General features: G+C 42.1%; 4 non-coding genes across 4 annotated transcripts; all 4 read right to left on the reverse strand.

Annotated features, from left to right (window-relative positions):
• Positions 1-259: 259 nt before the first annotated feature.
• Positions 260-347, reverse strand: trnap-ugg (transfer RNA proline (anticodon UGG)). Its single transcript is given in 2 exon segments — positions 260-295; positions 312-347. It is a non-coding gene; the product is annotated as a tRNA-Pro (tRNA).
• A 3042-nt stretch (positions 348-3389) lies between these two features.
• Positions 3390-3477, reverse strand: trnap-ugg (transfer RNA proline (anticodon UGG)). The gene is given in 2 exon segments: positions 3390-3425; positions 3442-3477. It is a non-coding gene; the product is annotated as a tRNA-Pro (tRNA).
• A 6161-nt stretch (positions 3478-9638) lies between these two features.
• Positions 9639-9726, reverse strand: trnap-ugg (transfer RNA proline (anticodon UGG)). The gene is given in 2 exon segments: positions 9639-9674; positions 9691-9726. It is a non-coding gene; the product is annotated as a tRNA-Pro (tRNA).
• A 6161-nt stretch (positions 9727-15887) lies between these two features.
• trnap-ugg (transfer RNA proline (anticodon UGG)) lies at positions 15888-15975 on the reverse strand. The gene is given in 2 exon segments: positions 15888-15923; positions 15940-15975. It is a non-coding gene; the product is annotated as a tRNA-Pro (tRNA).

Raw genomic sequence — 15975 nt, forward strand, 5'->3', positions numbered from 1 at the left:
GCAGAAAGGAAGATACACTGATCAAGTATTTGCCGGAATCAAACCGGGGTTTAGGTTGTCCAATGAGACGCAGAGCCGAGTACATCTGAGAGACATGAATTTTACTCAGTTCGGTGAGTTTCACTTTGCTCCTGTGAATCTCCAGGATTTTGAGACGCTGTGTGAACAACGGAGTGCAATCACACGTTTTAATTTGAAACATGTCAGTTTTCTCACATGTCGACCGGCTGAGAAGTCGTTTTTTGACTAAAAGTTGGCAGGGCTCGTCCGGGATTTGAACCCGGGACCTCGCGCATTTCAATTATTATAATCCCAAAGCGAGAATCATACCCCTAGACCAACGAGCCACCGACAGTGAGACATGTAGCTCTCAGTTTCTGACGTTAGTTTGCTATTCGGTCCATCGTGCCTATGCTGACTCTCAGAGACCGATCTCATGAGTCCCCCTCTCCATCGTCCTGCTAATGTTTTCCCTTTGATGAAGTGATTATTTTTTGTGACATTACTTCACCAACGAGTTGCATCCTTTTCAGTAAAAGGTGAATTTGGCAATGAGGATAAATGTGATTGAATAAAAAAACGAGGGGAAAGTGTTTAACACAATAACGACGAAGCTGGGGGCATACTGGATCAGCAGTCCATTGCCTCAACCTGTCAGTCACCTTGTCTCCTCTTTACTGCAAAGTCAGACATCCATCCCCTATTTTTGCATTCAAACAGAAATAATGTGCACGAAAGTCTACTTCACCGCTTGTTTTGCCCGTCCAACCAGATCGACAGTGATGAAAATATGCCATTAGCTTCTTAAAGCACACAGCCTTCCTTTACTTCAGGTGAGTGACTGTCCGAGATGGTTGGTTTTGAGGCAGAATCAAAACAAAGAATATAAAATTTCACACGGCGCGATAGCTGACCGCTGCAGGACTAGAACCTGCAATCTTCTGATAAGATCACAGTTACAATCGAAGTCAGACACCTTATCCTTTAGGCCACGCGGCCGCTATCGGCGGTGCATAATTTGTTGTTTTTTATATTGAGAGCAAATTTGTGACAAGGGTTACATCAAGGAGTGGATATCGGAAAACATGAGCATGTTTTGAGTAATGAACAGATGCGCTGCGATATGGATGTACACGGACACAGGCAAAGTCAATGTAGCTTGAAACACAAAAGTTTAACAATTCGGTTCTCACAGCTGATAATCACACTCCTTTTTAATTGTACAGGATGATCCGGATAATGAGAAAATACGTTTTAAAGGGGCAATTGATGAACCGGAACTGACAACCATCCCGTTGAAACAGACACCGAATGATCCTGGACAGGAAGCACATCCCTCTTACACAGCTGTAGAATTGCCCTTCACGGACAGCAGTTGCCTTTCAGAAGAATAAAGTGGGATTTCCATCATTCCTGAATGCAATTGTGTTGTGCGTGATTGAGCGCGGTTCTCATGAGCACGCGGGACTGGGACGGTTGTTGAAGCCACAGGTGATAGACAAGCAGGAAAGAGGGAGGGAAATAAAACCAACCCAGACAAACAGACAATTTAAAACATATATATATTTATCATAATAAGAAAATAAATAAATTTACAATTTTATTGCAAAAAATTGAATTTGATTTGATTGAAATAAATAAATAATTGTTTCTTAATCTATATATTTTTGATTGAACGAAGTCTGTGCGACTGCATGAAATCCACTGGAAATCAGGGTGTGCAGTCAGTAAATACCCAAACACAGTAAGCCCATGGTGTAAGACAAGCCACAAGGGAAGATGTGGGCAACAAAGGCCATCTTTTAAAGTCGCGATTGCTTTTCTGCAGGATCAGACAGAAGCTGCGTGTGCTCTGAAAGAGGTCAAATGTAATAGAGCCAATGCAGGCAGAACAGAAAAGCACATTTATTGTCAAAGTTAAAAAGTAGGGAATGTATGTAAATATATGCATATATAAATATTGATACATATATTTATATAAACAAAGTCAGTCAGTCAGTCATGTCTTGTCTTGTCTTGATTTGATTTGTATTTGAAAATAAGGGGGAAGGAGCTCATCATGTCACACAGCCCATCCGCAAGCTCTCGCTAAAATCGCTATGTTTCTAACTTATATAATTTGCCTTCTTTCACATGTGGAATAGCAAAATCCCACAGCAGATTCTTCTCCTGTCAGGCAGTCCCCGAATGCGTGTTGAATCAAATCAGTGTGGCTCCAAGTTGCATGTAATGCATTTTTCCTCCCATGACATGAAATGCACAGTAAGATCGCGCAGAACGTTTCCACGCACTCTCTCACTTACACAAACACTCCAACAAACTAAAAATTCTGCACCCTCAAAAGGCAGTTTTTGAAATTTGAAATTTGAAATCCGGGACAGACAGCACATTCCTTTTAAACAGATAGATAATGATCCTATACTGATAGCACACCATTTTGGAGAGACAGAGAATGACCCCGGGCAGACCAGCACATCACCTTAAAAGGGATACAGAAACACAATGAACAAAAACAAAGCTTTCTGTAAAACTCAGCACGCCGTGAACATTCTGTGGATGAATTTCCCGGGCTCACGTTCAGTCAGATGATCATTCCGATCTTTTAAGAAAAATGTAAAGTTTACAGATTTTTCCACGAAAATAGCGCCTGGAAAAAAATAGGCAGCGAAGAAGGACAAAAGGGAATGCTTGTGATAAGTGGAGCGTAGGAGTGATTGAATAATAAATGGCACAATGCGAAAAGGCAAAGTGGGTGGTAAGCGGGCAATAAAGTAACAAAGGATGGACCAGAGGAGGTGTTAGTGTGAGCAGCAGAACCATTAGCAGACAATGGGAGCGGTGCTTATGATCCGATACGTTGAACCGAATGTTGAGGCCAGAACACTATAACATGCCTGGAATGTAGGGTTTGAACGCCTTTTAATCAGACCAGGCAGCTTGGCCACCCCGGATTGATTTCCTGCATGATTTAAATTCGGCAGCCAAGGGACTAAATCCAAAGCCAGCTTCTCACATCTTTTCAGCGCGAGAGCAACAGGACGCAATCATATTCAGGGCAGAGTCTGTTTCAAGTTGAATTTGAGATTGACGTTGAATGTATGCTTATCCCTTTGGAGGTGAGCTCATGCGTGCAGAAAGGAAGATACACTGATCCCGTATTTGCCGGAATCAAACCGGGGTTTAGGTTGTCCAATGAGACGCAGAGCCGAGTACATCTGAGAGACATGAACTTTACTCAGTTCGGTGAGTTTCACTTTGCTCCTGTGAATCTCCAGGATTTTTAGACGCTGTGTGAACAACGGAGTGCAATCACACGTTTTAATTTGAAACATGTCAGTTTTCTCACATGTCGACCGGCTGAGAAGTCGTTTTTTGACTAAAAGTTGGCAGGGCTCGTCCGGGATTTGAACCCGGGACCTCGCGCATTTCAATTATTATAATCCCAAAGCGAGAATCATACCCCTAGACCAACGAGCCACCGACAGTGAGACATGTAGCTCTCAGTTTCTGACGTTAGTTTGCTATTCGGTCCATCGTGCCTATGCTGACTCTCAGAGACCGATCTCATGAGTCCCCCTCTCCATCGTCCTGCTAATGTTTTCCCTTTGATGAAGTGATTATTTTTTGTGACATTACTTCACCAACGAGTTGCATCCTTTTCAGTAAAAGGTGAATTTGGCAATGAGGATAAATGTGATTGAATAAAAAAACGAGGGGAAAGTGTTTAACACAATAACGACGAAGCTGGGGGCATACTGGATCAGCAGTCCATTGCCTCAACCTGTCAGTCACCTTGTCTCCTATTTACTGCAAAGTCAGACATCCATCCCCTACTTTTTGCTTTCAAACAGAGATAATGTGCACGAAAGTCTACTTCACCGCTTGTTTTGCCCGTGCAACCAGATCGACAGTGATGAAAATGTACCATTAGCTTCTTAAAGCACACAGCCTTCCTTTACTTCAGGTGAGTGACTGTCCGAGATGGTTGGTTTTGAGGCAGATTCAAAAAAAAGAATATAAAATTTCACGCGGCGCGATAGCTGATCGCTGCAGGACTAGAACCTGCAATCTTCTGATAAGATCACAATTACAATCGAAGTCAGACACCTTATCCTTTAGGCCACGCGGCCGCTATCGGCGGTACATAATTTGTTGTTTTTTATATTGAGAGCAAATTTGGAACAAGGGTTACATCAAGGAGTGGATATCGGAAAACATGAGCATATTTTGAGTAATGAACAGATGCGCTGCAATATGGATGTACACGGACACAGGCAAAGTCAATGTAGCTTGAAACACAAAGGTTTAACAATTCGGTTCTCACAGCTGATAATCACACTCCTTTTTAATTGTACAGGATGATCCGGATAATGAGAAAATACGTTTTAAAGGGGCAATTGATGAACCGGAACTGACAACCATCCCGTTGAAACAGACACCGAATGATCCTGGACAGGAAGCACATCCCTCTTACACAGCTGTAGAATTGCCGTTCATGGACAGCAGTTGCCTTTCAGAAGAATAAAGTGGGATTTCTATCATTCCTGAATGCAATTGTGTTGTGCGTGATTGAGCGCGGTTCTCATGAACACGCGGGACTGGGACGGTTGTTGAAGCCACAGGTGATAGACAAGCAGGAAAGAGGGAGGGAAATAAAACCAACCCAGACAAACAGACAATTTAAAACATATATATATTTATCATAATAAGAAAATAAATAAATTTACAATTTTATTGCAAAAAATTGAATTTGATTTGATTGAAATAAATAAATAATTGTTTCTTAATCTATATATTTTTGATTGAACGAAGTCTGTGCGACTGCATGAAATCCACTGGAAATCAAGGTGTGCAGTCAGTAAATACCCAAACACAGTAAGCCCATGGTGTAAGACAAGCCACAAGGGAAGATGTGGGCAACAAAGGCCATCTTTTAAAGTCGCGATTGCTTTTCTGCAGGATCAGACAGAAGCTGCGTGTGCTCTGAAAGAGGTCAAATGTAATAGAGCCAATGCAGGCAGAACAGAAAAGCACATTTATTGTCAAAGTTTAAAGTTGGGAATGTATGTAAATATATGCATATATAAATATTGATACATATATTTATATAAACAAAGTCAGTCAGTCAGTCATGTCTTGTCTTGTCTTGATTTGATTTGTATTTGAAAATAAGGGGGAAGGAGCTCATCATGTCACACAGCCCATCCGCAAGCTCTCGCTCAAATCGCTATGTTTCTAACTTATATAATTTGCCTTCTTTCACATGTGGAATAGCAAAATCCCACAGCAGATTCTTCTCCTGTCAGGCAGTCCCCGAAAGCGTGTTGAATCAAATCAGTGTGGCTTCAAGTTGCATGTAATGCATTTTTCCTCCCATGACATGAAATGCACAGTAAGATCACGCAGAACGTTTCCACGCACTCTCTCACTGACACAAACACTCCAACAAACTAAAAATTCTGCACCCTCCAAAGGCAGTTTTTGAAATTTGAAATTTGAAATCCGGGACAGACAGCACATTCCTTTTAAACAGATAGATAATGATCCGATACTGATAGCACACCATTTTGGAGAGACAGAGAATGACCCCGGGCAGACCAGCACATCACCTTAAAAGGGATACAGAAACACAATGAACAAAAACAAAGCATTCTGTAAAACTCAGCAGGCCGTGAACATTCTGTGGATGAATTTCCCGGGCTCACGTTCAGTCAGATGATCATTCCGATCTTTTAAGAAAAATGTAAAGTTTACAGATTTTTCCACGAAAATAGCGCCTGGAAAAAAATAGGCAGCGAGGAAGGACAAAAGGGAATGCTTGTGATACAGTGGAGCGTAGGAGTGATTGAATAATAAATGGCACAATGCGAAAAGGCAAAGTGGGTGGTAAGCGGGCAATAAAGTAACAAAGGATGGACCAGAGGAGGTGTTAGTGTGAACAGCAGAACCATTAGCAGACAATGGGAGCGGTGCTTATGATCCGATACGTTGAACCGAATGTTGAGGCCAGAACACTATAACATGCCTGGAATGTAGGGTTTGAACGCCTTTTAATCAGACCAGGCAGCTTGGCCACCCCGGATTGATTTCCTGCATGATTTAAATTCGGCAGCCAAGGGACTAAATCCAAAGCCAGCTTCTCACATCTTTTCAGCGCGAGAGAAACAGGACGCAATCATATTCAGGGCAGAGTCTGTTTCAAGTTGAATTTGAGATTGACGTTGAATGTATGCTTATCCCTTTGGAGGTGAGCTCATGCGTGCAGAAAGGAAGATACACTGATCAAGTATTTGCCGGAATCAAACCGGGGTTTAGGTTGTCCAATGAGACGCAGAGCCGAGTACATCTGAGAGACATGAACTTTACTCAGTTCGGTGAGTTTCACTTTGCTCCTGTGAATCTCCAGGATTTTTAAACGCTGTGTGAACAACGGAGTGCAATCACACGTTTTAATTTGAAACATGTCAGTTTTCTCACATGTCGACCGGCTGAGAAGTCGTTTTTTGACTAAAAGTTGGCAGGGCTCGGGACCCGGGACCTCTCGCATTTCAATTATTATAATCCCAAAGCGAGAATCATACCCCTCGACCAACGAGCCACCTACAGTGAGAAACGTAGCTCTCAGTTTCTGACGTTAGTTTGCTATTCGACCCATCGTGCCTGTGCTGACTCTCAGACACCGATCTCATGAGTCCCCCTCTCCATCGTCCTGCTAATGTTTTCCCTTTGATGAAGTGATTATTTTTTGTAACATTACTTCACCAACGAGTTGCATCCTTTTCAGTAAAAGGTGAATTTGGCAATGAGGATAAATGTGATTGAATAAAAAAAGGAGGGGAAAGTGTTTAACACAATAACGACGAAGCTGGGGGCATACTGGATCAGCAGTCCATTGCCTCAACCTGTCAGTCACCTTGTCTCCTCTTTACTGCAAAGTCAGACATCCATCCCCTATTTTTGCATTCAAACAGAAATAATGTGCACGAAAGTCTACTTCACCTCTTGTTTTGCCCGTGCATCCAGATCGACAGTGATGAAAATATGCCATTGGCTTCTTAAAGCACACAGCCTTCCTTTACTTCAGGTGAGTGACTGTCCGAGATGGTTAGTTTTGAGGCAGAATCAAAACAAAGAATATAATATTTCACGCGGCGAGATAGCTGACCGCTGCTGGACTCGAACTTGCAATCTTCTGATAAGATCGCATTTACAATCGAAGTCAGAAACCTTATCCTTTAGGCCACGCGGCCGCTATCGTCAGTGCATAATTTGTTGTTTTTTATATTGAGAGCAAATTTGGGACAAGGGTTTCATCAAGGAGTGGATATCGGAAAACATGAGCATATTTTGAGTAATGAACAGATGCGCTGCGATATGGATGTACACGGACACAGGCAAAGTCAATGTAGCTTGAAACACAACAGTTTAACAATTCGGTTCTCAAAGCTGATAATCACACTCCTTTTTAAATGTACAGGATGATCCGGATAATGAGAAAATACGTTTTAAACGGGCAATTGATGAACCGGAACTGACAACCATCCCGTTGAAACAGACACCGAATGATCCTGGACAGGAAGCACATCCCTCTTACACAGCTGTAGAATTCCCCTTCACGGACAGCAGTTGCCTTTCAGAAGAATAAAGTGGGATTTCTATCATTCCTTGATTGCAATTGTGTTGTGCGTGATTGAGCGCGGTTCTCATGAGCACGTGGGACTGGGACGGTTGTTGAAGCCACAGGTGACAGACAAGCAGGAAAGAGGGAGGGAAATAAAAGCAACCCAGACAAACAGACAATTTAAAACATATATATATATTTATCATGATAAGAAAATAAATAAATTTACAATTTTATTGCAAAAAATTTAATTTGATTTGATTGAAATAAATAAATAATTGTTTCTTAATCTATATATTTTTGATTGAACGAAGTCTGTGCGACTGCATGAAATCCACTGGAAATCATGGTGTGCAGTCAGTAAATACCCAAACACAGTAAGCCCATGGTGTAAGACAAGCCACGAGGGAAGATGTGGGCAACAAAGGCCATCTTTTAAAGTCGCGAGTGCTTTTCTGCAGGATCAGACTGAAGCTGCGTGTGCTGTGAAAGAGGTGAAATGTAATAGAGCCAATGCAGGCAGAACAGAAAAAGCACATTTACTGTGAAAGTTAAAAAGTAGGGAATGTATGTAAATATATGCATATATAAATATTGATACATATATTTATATAAACAAAGTCAGTCAGTCAGTCATGTCTTGTCTTGTCTTGATTTGATTTGTATTTGAAAATAAGGGGGAAGGAGCTCATCATGTCACACAGCCCATCCGCAAGCTCTCGTTAAAATCGCTATGTTTCTAACTTATATAATTTGCCTTCTTTCACATGTGGAATAGCAAAATCCCACAGCAGATTCTTCTCCTGTCAGGCAGTCCCCGAATGCGTGTTGAATCAAATCAGTGTGGCTTCAAGTTGCATGTAATGCATTTTTCCTCCCATGACATGAAATGCACAGTAAGATCGCGCAGAACGTTTCCACGCACTCTCTCACTTACACAAACACTCCAACAAACTAAAAATTCTGCACCCTCCAAAGGCAGTTTTCGAAATTTGAAACCCGGGACAGACAGCACATTCCTTTTAAACAGATAGATAATGATCCGATACTGATAGCACACCATTTTGGAGAGACAGAGAATGACCCCGGGCAGACCAGCACATCACCTTAAAAGGGATACAGAAGCACAATGAACAAAAACAAAGCATTCTGTAAAACTCAGCAGGCCGTGAACATTCTGTGGATGAATTTCCCGGGCTCACGTTCAGTCAGATGATCATTCCGATCTTTTAAGAAAAATGTAAAGTTTACAGATTTTTCCACGAAAATAGCGCCTGGAAAAAAATAGGCAGCGAGGAAGGACAAAAGGGAATGCTTGTGATACAGTGGAGCGTAGGAGTGATTGAATAATAAATGGCACAATGCGAAAAGGCAAAGTGGGTGGTAAGCAGGCAATAAAGTAACAAAGGATGGACCAGAGGAGGTGTTAGTGTGAACAGCAGAACCATTAGCAGACAATGGGAGCGGTGCTTATGATCCGATACGTTGAACCGAATGTTGAGGCCAGAACACTGTAACATGCCTGGAATGTAGGGTTTGAACGCCTTTTAATCAGACCAGGCAGCTTGGCCACCCCGGATTGATTTCCTGCATGATTTAAATTCGGCAGCCAAGGGACTAAATCCAAAGCCAGCTTCTCACATCTTTTCAGCGCGAGAGAAACAGGACGCAATCATATTCAGGGCAGAGTCTGTTTCAAGTTGAATTTGAGATTGACGTTGAATGTATGCTTATCCCTTTGGAGGTGAGCTCATGCGTGCAGAAAGGAAGATACACTGATCAAGTATTTGCCGGAATCAAACCGGGGTTTCGGTTGTCCAATGAGACGCAGAGCCGAGTACATCTGAGAGACATGAACTTTACTCAGTTCGGTGAGTTTCACTTTGCTCCTGTGAATCTCCAGGATTTTTAGACGCTGTGTGAACAACGGAGTGCAATCACACGTTTTAATTTGAAACATGTCAGTTTTCTCACATGTCGACCGGCTGAGAAGTCGTTTTTTGACTAAAAGTTGGCAGGGCTCGTCCGGGATTTGAACCCGGGACCTCTCGCATTTCAATTATTATAAGCCCAACGCGAGCATCATACCCCTAGACCAACGAGCCACCTACAGTAAGAAACGTAGCTCTCAGTTTCTGACGTTAGTTTGCTATTCGGCCCATCGTGCCTGTGCTGACTCTCAGAGACCGATCTCATGAGTCCCCCTCTCCATCGTCCTCCTAATGTTTTCCCTTTGATGAAGTGATTATTTTTTGTGACATTACTTCACCAACGAGTTGCATCCTTTTCAGTAAAAGGTGAATTTGGCAATGAGGATAAATGTGATTGAATAAAAAAACGAGGGGAAAGTGTTTAACACAATAACGACGAAGCTGGGGGCATACTGGATCAGCAGTCCATTGCCTCAACCTGTCAGTCACCTTGTCTCCTATTTACTGCAAAGTCAGACATCCATCCCCTACTTTTTGCTTTCAAACAGAGATAATGTGCACGAAAGTCTACTTCACCGCTTGTTTTACCCGTGCAACCAGATCGACAGTGATGAAAATGTACCATTAGCTTCTTAAAGCACACAGCCTTCCTTTACTTCAGGTGAGTGACTGTCCGAGATGGTTGGTTTTGAGGCAGATTCAAAAAAAAGAATATAAAATTTCACGCGGCGCGATAGCTGACCGCTGCAGGACTAGAACCTGCAATCTTCTGATAAGATCACAATTACAATCGAAGTCAGACACCTTATCCTTTAGGCCACGCGGCCGCTATCGGCGGTACATAATTTGTTGTTTTTTATATTGAGAGCAAATTTGGAACAAGGGTTACATCAAGGAGTGGATATCGGAAAACATGAGCATATTTTGAGTAATGAACAGATGCGCTGCAATATGGATGTACACGGACACAGGCAAAGTCAATGTAGCTTGAAACACAAAGGTTTAACAATTCGGTTCTCACAGCTGATAATCACACTCCTTTTTAATTGTACAGGATGATCCGGATAATGAGAAAATACGTTTTAAAGGGGCAATTGATGAACCGGAACTGACAACCATCCCGTTGAAACAGACACCGAATGATCCTGGACAGGAAGCACATCCCTCTTACACAGCTGTAGAATTGCCGTTCATGGACAGCAGTTGCCTTTCAGAAGAATAAAGTGGGATTTCTATCATTCCTGAATGCAATTGTGTTGTGCGTGATTGAGCGCGGTTCTCATGAACACGCGGGACTGGGACGGTTGTTGAAGCCACAGGTGATAGACAAGCAGGAAAGAGGGAGGGAAATAAAACCAACCCAGACAAACAGACAATTTAAAACATATATATATTTATCATAATAAGAAAATAAATAAATTTACAATTTTATTGCAAAAAATTGAATTTGATTTGATTGAAATAAATAAATAATTGTTTCTTAATCTATATATTTTTGATTGAACGAAGTCTGTGCGACTGCATGAAATCCACTGGAAATCAAGGTGTGCAGTCAGTAAATACCCAAACACAGTAAGCCCATGGTGTAAGACAAGCCACAAGGGAAGATGTGGGCAACAAAGGCCATCTTTTAAAGTCGCGATTGCTTTTCTGCAGGATCAGACAGAAGCTGCGTGTGCTCTGAAAGAGGTCAAATGTAATAGAGCCAATGCAGGCAGAACAGAAAAGCACATTTATTGTCAAAGTTTAAAGTTGGGAATGTATGTAAATATATGCATATATAAATATTGATACATATATTTATATAAACAAAGTCAGTCAGTCAGTCATGTCTTGTCTTGTCTTGATTTGATTTGTATTTGAAAATAAGGGGGAAGGAGCTCATCATGTCACACAGCCCATCCGCAAGCTCTCGCTCAAATCGCTATGTTTCTAACTTATATAATTTGCCTTCTTTCACATGTGGAATAGCAAAATCCCACAGCAGATTCTTCTCCTGTCAGGCAGTCCCCGAATGCGTGTTGAATCAAATCAGTGTGGCTTCAAGTTGCATGTAATGCATTTTTCCTCCCATGACATGAAATGCACAGTAAGATCACGCAGAACGTTTCCACGCACTCTCTCACTGACACAAACACTCCAACAAACTAAAAATTCTGCACCCTCCAAAGGCAGTTTTTGAAATTTGAAATTTGAAATCCGGGACAGACAGCACATTCCTTTTAAACAGATAGATAATGATCCGATACTGATAGCACACCATTTTGGAGAGACAGAGAATGACCCCGGGCAGACCAGCACATCACCTTAAAAGGGATACAGAAACACAATGAACAAAAACAAAGCATTCTGTAAAACTCAGCAGGCCGTGAACATTCTGTGGATGAATTTCCCGGGCTCACGTTCAGTCAGATGATCATTCCGATCTTTTAAGAAAAATGTAAAGTTTACAGATTTTTCCACGAAAATAGCGCCTGGAAAAAAATAGGCAGCGAGGAAGGACAAAAGGGAATGCTTGTGATACAGTGGAGCGTAGGAGTGATTGAATAATAAATGGCACAATGCGAAAAGGCAAAGTGGGTGGTAAGCGGGCAATAAAGTAACAAAGGATGGACCAGAGGAGGTGTTAGTGTGAACAGCAGAACCATTAGCAGACAATGGGAGCGGTGCTTATGATCCGATACGTTGAACCGAATGTTGAGGCCAGAACACTATAACATGCCTGGAATGTAGGGTTTGAACGCCTTTTAATCAGACCAGGCAGCTTGGCCACCCCGGATTGATTTCCTGCATGATTTAAATTCGGCAGCCAAGGGACTAAATCCAAAGCCAGCTTCTCACATCTTTTCAGCGCGAGAGAAACAGGACGCAATCATATTCAGGGCAGAGTCTGTTTCAAGTTGAATTTGAGATTGACGTTGAATGTATGCTTATCCCTTTGGAGGTGAGCTCATGCGTGCAGAAAGGAAGATACACTGATCAAGTATTTGCCGGAATCAAACCGGGGTTTAGGTTGTCCAATGAGACGCAGAGCCGAGTACATCTGAGAGACATGAACTTTACTCAGTTCGGTGAGTTTCACTTTGCTCCTGTGAATCTCCAGGATTTTTAAACGCTGTGTGAACAACGGAGTGCAATCACACGTTTCAATTTGAAACATGTCAGTTTTCTCACATGTCGACCGGCTGAGAAGTCGTTTTTTGACTAAAAGTTGGCAGGGCTCGGGACCCGGGACCTCTCGCATTTCAATTATTATAATCCCAAAGCGAGAATCATACCCCTCGACCAACGAGCCACCTACAGTGAGAAACGTAGCTCTCAGTTTCTGACGTTAGTTTGCTATTCGACCCATCGTGCCTGTGCTGACTCTCAGACACCGATCTCATGAGTCCCCCTCTCCATCGTCCTGCTAATGTTTTCCCTTTGATGAAGTGATTATTTTTTGTAACATTACTTCACCAACGAGTTGCATCCTTTTCAGTAAAAGGTGAATTTGGCAATGAGGATAAATGTGATTGAATAAAAAAAGGAGGGGAAAGTGTTTAACACAATAACGACGAAGCTGGGGGCATACTGGATCAGCAGTCCATTGCCTCAACCTGTCAGTCACCTTGTCTCCTCTTTACTGCAAAGTCAGACATCCATCCCCTATTTTTGCATTCAAACAGAAATAATGTGCACGAAAGTCTACTTCACCTCTTGTTTTGCCCGTGCATCCAGATCGACAGTGATGAAAATATGCCATTGGCTTCTTAAAGCACACAGCCTTCCTTTACTTCAGGTGAGTGACTGTCCGAGATGGTTAGTTTTGAGGCAGAATCAAAACAAAGAATATAATATTTCACGCGGCGAGATAGCTGACCGCTGCTGGACTCGAACTTGCAATCTTCTGATAAGATCGCATTTACAATCGAAGTCAGAAACCTTATCCTTTAGGCCACGCGGCCGCTATCGGCAGTGCATAATTTGTTGTTTTTTATATTGAGAGCAAATTTGGGACAAGGGTTTCATCAAGGAGTGGATATCGGAAAACATGAGCATATTTTGAGTAATGAACAGATGCGCTGCGATATGGATGTACACGGACACAGGCAAAGTCAATCTAGCTTGAAACACAACAGTTTAACAATTCGGTTCTCAAAGCTGATAATCACACTCCTTTTTAAATGTACAGGATGATCCGGATAATGAGAAAATACGTTTTAAACGGGCAATTGATGAACCGGAACTGACAACCATCCCGTTGAAACAGACACCGAATGATCCTGGACAGGAAGCACATCCCTCTTACACAGCTGTAGAATTCCCCTTCACGGACAGCAGTTGCCTTTCAGAAGAATAAAGTGGGATTTCTATCATTCCTTGATTGCAATTGTGTTGTGCGTGATTGAGCGCGGTTCTCATGAGCACGTGGGACTGGGACGGTTGTTGAAGCCACAGGTGACAGACAAGCAGGAAAGAGGGAGGGAAATAAAAGCAACCCAGACAAACAGACAATTTAAAACATATATATATATTTATCATGATAAGAAAATAAATAAATTTACAATTTTATTGCAAAAAATTTAATTTGATTTGATTGAAATAAATAAATAATTGTTTCTTAATCTATATATTTTTGATTGAACGAAGTCTGTGCGACTGCATGAAATCCACTGGAAATCATGGTGTGCAGTCAGTAAATACCCAAACACAGTAAGCCCATGGTGTAAGACAAGCCACGAGGGAAGATGTGGGCAACAAAGGCCATCTTTTAAAGTCGCGAGTGCTTTTCTGCAGGATCAGACTGAAGCTGCGTGTGCTGTGAAAGAGGTGAAATGTAATAGAGCCAATGCAGGCAGAACAGAAAAAGCACATTTATTGTGAAAGTTAAAAAGTAGGGAATGTATGTAAATATATGCATATATAAATATTGATACATATATTTATATAAACAAAGTCAGTCAGTCAGTCATGTCTTGTCTTGTCTTGATTTGATTTGTATTTGAAAATAAGGGGGAAGGAGCTCATCATGTCACACAGCCCATCCGCAAGCTCTCGTTAAAATCGCTATGTTTCTAACTTATATAATTTGCCTTCTTTCACATGTGGAATAGCAAAATCCCACAGCAGATTCTTCTCCTGTCAGGCAGTCCCCGAATGCGTGTTGAATCAAATCAGTGTGGCTTCAAGTTGCATGTAATGCATTTTTCCTCCCATGACATGAAATGCACAGTAAGATCGCGCAGAACGTTTCCACGCACTCTCTCACTTACACAAACACTCCAACAAACTAAAAATTCTGCACCCTCCAAAGGCAGTTTTCGAAATTTGAAACCCGGGACAGACAGCACATTCCTTTTAAACAGATAGATAATGATCCGATACTGATAGCACACCATTTTGGAGAGACAGAGAATGACCCCGGGCAGATCAGCACATCACCTTAAAAGGGATACAGAAGCACAATGAACAAAAACAAAGCATTCTGTAAAACTCAGCAGGCCGTGAACATTCTGTGGATGAATTTCCCGGGCTCACGTTCAGTCAGATGATCATTCCGATCTTTTAAGAAAAATGTAAAGTTTACAGATTTTTCCACGAAAATAGCGCCTGGAAAAAAATAGGCAGCGAGGAAGGACAAAAGGGAATGCTTGTGATACAGTGGAGCGTAGGAGTGATTGAATAATAAATGGCACAATGCGAAAAGGCAAAGTGGGTGGTAAGCAGGCAATAAAGTAACAAAGGATGGACCAGAGGAGGTGTTAGTGTGAACAGCAGAACCATTAGCAGACAATGGGAGCGGTGCTTATGATCCGATACGTTGAACCGAATGTTGAGGCCAGAACACTGTAACATGCCTGGAATGTAGGGTTTGAACGCCTTTTAATCAGACCAGGCAGCTTGGCCACCCCGGATTGATTTCCTGCATGATTTAAATTCGGCAGCCAAGGGACTAAATCCAAAGCCAGCTTCTCACATCTTTTCAGCGCGAGAGAAACAGGACGCAATCATATTCAGGGCAGAGTCTGTTTCAAGTTGAATTTGAGATTGACGTTGAATGTATGCTTATCCCTTTGGAGGTGAGCTCATGCGTGCAGAAAGGAAGATACACTGATCAAGTATTTGCCGGAATCAAACCGGGGTTTCGGTTGTCCAATGAGACGCAGAGCCGAGTGCATCTGAGAGACATGAACTTTACTCAGTTCGGTGAGTTTCACTTTGCTCCTGTGAATCTCCAGGATTTTTAGACGCTGTGTGAACAACGGAGTGCAATCACACGTTTTAATTTGAAACATGTCAGTTTTCTCACATGTCGACCGGCTGAGAAGTCGTTTTTTGACTAAAAGTTGGCAGGGCTCGTCCGGGATTTGAACCCGGGACCTCTCGCATTTTAATTATTATAATCCCAAAGCGAGAATCATACCCCTAGACCAACGAGCC

The sequence above is a fragment of the Pristiophorus japonicus genome, unplaced genomic scaffold (assembly GCF_044704955.1).
Source record: "Pristiophorus japonicus isolate sPriJap1 unplaced genomic scaffold, sPriJap1.hap1 HAP1_SCAFFOLD_58, whole genome shotgun sequence".
NCBI lineage: Eukaryota > Metazoa > Chordata > Chondrichthyes > Pristiophoridae > Pristiophorus > Pristiophorus japonicus.